Here is a 4,705-nt window from a genome sequence, read left to right as displayed (position 1 = left end):
AGAGAGAGAGAGAGAGAGAGAGAGAGATCCTGTATAATAGGGTATCATATATCATGAACCAAAAGGGAAGAATAGTATATGCTAATTTCAAATGTAAATGATGAAGATTTAAGCATGTGTTGATATTTGTAAGATTTTGCACATGTTTTCACGTGATTGGTTAACGAGGATGTAAGTTAGACTAGCTAATCTCTTACTGAGTATAAAAGATGGTTTCCAAGTAAAGGGGCTTTGCTTGCAGTACACCTTACAGCTCAGGCGAGTCTTTGCAGCGTTCTTTCAGCCCGTAGCTGCACCTGTCTTATATCCTTCTGCTTTAGCTTTATGCTGTCCAACATCATTTAACTTTTACCTCATAGTGTTATTCTATGGTTTTACCTCAGATGCATCTGGGGGTCGAATATCCTCGCAGGCCTCAGCACCTTGGGCCGTTTAGCTCAAATTCATAAATGCTATAAAGGATAAGATTAGTTCATTATAGTTGTAAAATTTATGAAGGTGTTCTGTTATTGAATTAGGGAATTTAGTAAATAATTTTTTGCATTTTATTATTTAGAATTAATGCAATATCTTTAAATAGTTTAAAATAGTCTTACAGTAATAATGTTAGATGCCAATTTGGAAATTTGTCAGTTTTCTAGTATGCCATACTTTGGACTTAGTATTGGATATTTTTTATTATTTAACTTGACTTTTTTTTTTTTTTAAACTTGATTTACTTAATTTGCTTAAGAAATCAACGCACCGCAAATTATCTTTATTGCTAGTAAGCATCAAAAGGCCGTTTTAGAATTAATAAATGTATTCATTAAGTTCATAACTCTTTCATTTCAAAGAATAGTAGACTTGACTTCCTGTACAACTGTGACCAATAGCAAAATGGAACATCACTAACCCACGTAATTTTAATCATTAAAGAATCTAATACATTATAAAGTCTCGTTACAATACTTCACACTCAAACTTTTGATATAAAGCGCAGTTAAAGTCATTTACATGTATTCTTGAAACGCTAACATTATTTTTTTTAGAATGTAGTTAAAAATCGCACACTATAACTATTATGCTTAAGTATAACCTAGATAAAGACATATAGACTGTGCTATGACCAGCCAAAGTGCTATATGATAGTAGCCTATATTGATTTCAAACATAATCAAATAGGAATTTAGAAGTAATCCTTGTAGAAGTTCAGTTAAGACACTCGGTTCCCAACTCTTGCCTTGATAAAATTGTTAGGTGTTCGGATAACCCTTTTCTCAAAACCTGTTTTGCCAAATTCATGCAATGTATAATAAACTCTTCCTATAAATTATTGCAAGTTCCAGAAAGCTAGTTTCGAACAGTTGACTAACATTATAAGAAAATATATACTAATACTCAAGAAAAATTTATTTTCCGAAAAGTATGCAAAATATATGTGCCAGAGGAGGAAAGCAAAGCAAAATATAACTTAGCAATTTTCACGAGGAGTGAAGCTGGCTAACTTCTGTCCTTACAATCAGATAAAGTAAATGTTAATTCGCGAAAAACCTCTGGATGCAATCTAAACTTGAGTTGACTCCTTTGGTAATTGTAATGCACGATGAATCAGTGTTGTATTTAATAAAAAATTAGACTTCTTGTGACATGAATCCAAGCATGGTACTTGTACTTGAGACACGACAGGGAGCCCACAATTGGCCAGATGCAGTTTCCTTCAAGCCCTGTACACGCGTTGCGATTTCTACCATACACTTCCAAGTGTACATTAGCAAGTAAAATTGAAGCTAATAATACTGTTTACGTGAGAGAACTTTACTTCACTCAGTGCTTGCTCCAATGTGTGATCCAAGTTTCCCCTCACAACATGCACCTGTTGGACGCTTCAAAATATGAAAGTTTACTATTAACTGTTCCCAAAGTTAAGTTCGGTGCGTACTTTCGTCTATGACACGTGGAAGTTGGGGGGCTGACTGCTTATATAATTTGGGACATTGAAACCTCAGAATAGCAGGACAGAGAAATAAAGAGTGAGAGGACATAGCGGATTTTTTTGTGCAATCCTCGAAAAAGTCAGGATAAGAGACTGGCTAAATAATCTGAAAATTTGATTTAATTTTCAAATTTACATGACTTAATAGAAAATTAGATGTTCCAGTAGCTAAGAAAGATGATACTGCTCTTCGCCTCGATAAGGAAAGGACCTGAGTATTTGTTTCAAAATAATAACTTTAATTTTTCATGCGCACATAATTTCATATTAAGTAATGGACACCTTCTGAGCACTGTCCTAACGTGTTGCCATTGATGTAGATTACCTGTCCTCTCTAGTCAGACACAGGCTCTTGCAAAAATGCCACAGGGTATATGCTGCGCTTAATTCTCCTCTGCAATTATCAGTTAAGTTTCAAGTCTATTTAGTCTAGATATTTAGGATAGGTTATGTAGTCTGAGCTTCTTTTACTATTGATGAACTCATTGCATGGGACCTCAAACTAGGCATGGGATTTCCGACTCTTGCAATAATGCAGCCTGTAATAAATCCTTTTGAGGAATATTGTATATGATAGCTTTGCCATTCCAGCCAGACACAGGCTCTTGCAATACTGCAGGCTATAATAACTCTTTTCTGACCACAAATATTTTAGATTGCCTGACCCTTCTGGACCCCTTAAGCTATTGTAATACAGCAGCGTGGGATAACTCTGCTGACAGCAAATGTTACTATTTTACATTGCCTGGACGTTATGGCGAAAAATGGGCTATTGCAATACTGCAGCATGTGATAATTCTTGTTACAGCAAATGATGTTGTTATAGATTGCCAGGCCCTTGCAGGAAAACAAGGGCTATTGCAAATCTGCAGCTGGTAATAACTTTTCAGAGAGCAGATATTGTTGTTTTAGATTACCTGGCCCTTGTGGACAAATCATTGGCTCTTCAGTACTGCATCGTATAACATTGGCTCTTCAGTACTGAATCGTGTAGTAACTCTTCTGACAGCAAATGTTGTTATTTTAGATGCTTAGCCCTTCCAGACAAACATGGGCTATTGCAATACTGCAGCGTGCAATAACTTCTAACAGCAAATGTTGTTTTAGAATGCCTGGACCTTCCGGACAAACATGGGCTCTGGTAATACTGCAGCATGTAATAACTCTCTGACAGCAAAGGTTGTTGTTTTAGATTGCCGGGCTCTTCCAGATAAACATTAGCTCTTGCAATACTGCAGCGTGTAATAACTCTTCTAAGAGCAAATGTTATTGCTTTTGATTGCCTGGCCCTTCTGGACAAACATGGGCCATTGAAATATTGTAGCGTGTAATAACTCTTGTGACAGCAAATGTTGATATTTTAGATTGCCTGGTGCTTCCAGAGAAACAGGGGCTATTGCAAAACTGTAGTGTGTAATAACTCTTCTGACAGCAAATGTCTTTTTTTAGATTACCTTGCCCTTACAGACAAACATGGGCTATTGCAATACTGCAGCGTGCAAAAACTCTTCTGACAGATAATGTTGTTTAGATATCCTAACCCTTCCGGAAAAACATGGCTTATTGCAATACTGCAGTGTGTAATAACTCCGCTGACAGCAAATGCTGTTTTAGATTGCCTGGGTCTTCCAGACAAACATGGGCTATTGCTATACTGCAGTGTGTAATAACTCTTTTGATAGCAAATATTGTTGTTTTAGATTGCCTGACCCTTCCGGACAAACATTGGTTATTTCAATATTGCAGCATTTAATAACTTTTCTGACAGCAAACGTTACTGTTTTGAATTACCTGGCCCATCCGGACAAATATGAGCTATTTCAATACTGTAGCTTGTAATAATTCTTTTTTGGGTTCAGCCATGTCGTCCTGATGTAAGATTCCTTTAGGCAGCTTTCTAAGGGATATTTGGCTACAGTGATACTACCAGAGAATTGACCACAGGTCTCCAGAATTCTAACTCCTGGCGCAAGTATCCTTAAAATAACTCTTAAGGATATCGCATGATATCAGGGGATGTATTTCTTGATACGACACTTAATAATCTTCACCCCGAATAGAGTTTTCGCTTTGAGGGGGAAGAGTGGCGAAATTGAAGGGGAGCCGTTATTAAAGTTACCCGGTGGGTCCCCTCCCGGTACCTCCCCGGCAAATTATTCCTTTTGTAGTAGCAAATTAAGTACGGTGCTTCTCCCAACTGCTCTCAGTTTTGTTACTATTACAAGGATTATTACAATGCAGTCTCCAGCATATTCATCCTCTGGAAAGTTGAATATCTAATCTTTCCTGTGTATAATTTTTGGCTCTCTTCTCACAATTAAATTAGCATAATTTAGATGTGTTTAGTGGAGCAGAGCCATCACCGGAGGCGGCCACTTTGGACCGTTGTCGTACGCCATAGATGCTTTATTTAGTTAGTAGTACGACGTCCCCGGTATTTAGCTATAATGAATTCTAGCTATTTAGGCAAATTATACTAGTGAAGATAAGATTACACATGTAATATTTCCTCTTCTGTTAAAACGTTTCGATAGTATACGTCAGGGCCTCGGTGATATAGCGTAGCCGAGATCCCGATTCGAGTTAGGCTAGCCTAACGCATTTTAGTATACTTTAGTAATGTTATCCCCGTTTATCCTCTTGTATCATTTTATTAATTCAATCAGAGATAGTACTTCTCCTAGAATTACTATTGTAATTCGATACTCGTCTCTTTTAGAGATTTAAGGA

Source organism: Palaemon carinicauda, chromosome 19 (genome assembly GCF_036898095.1).
Source record: "Palaemon carinicauda isolate YSFRI2023 chromosome 19, ASM3689809v2, whole genome shotgun sequence".
Classification (NCBI taxonomy): Eukaryota; Metazoa; Arthropoda; class Malacostraca; order Decapoda; family Palaemonidae; genus Palaemon; species Palaemon carinicauda.
The sequence above is the reverse complement of the archived record's forward strand: the minus strand, read 5'-3'. Positions refer to the sequence as shown.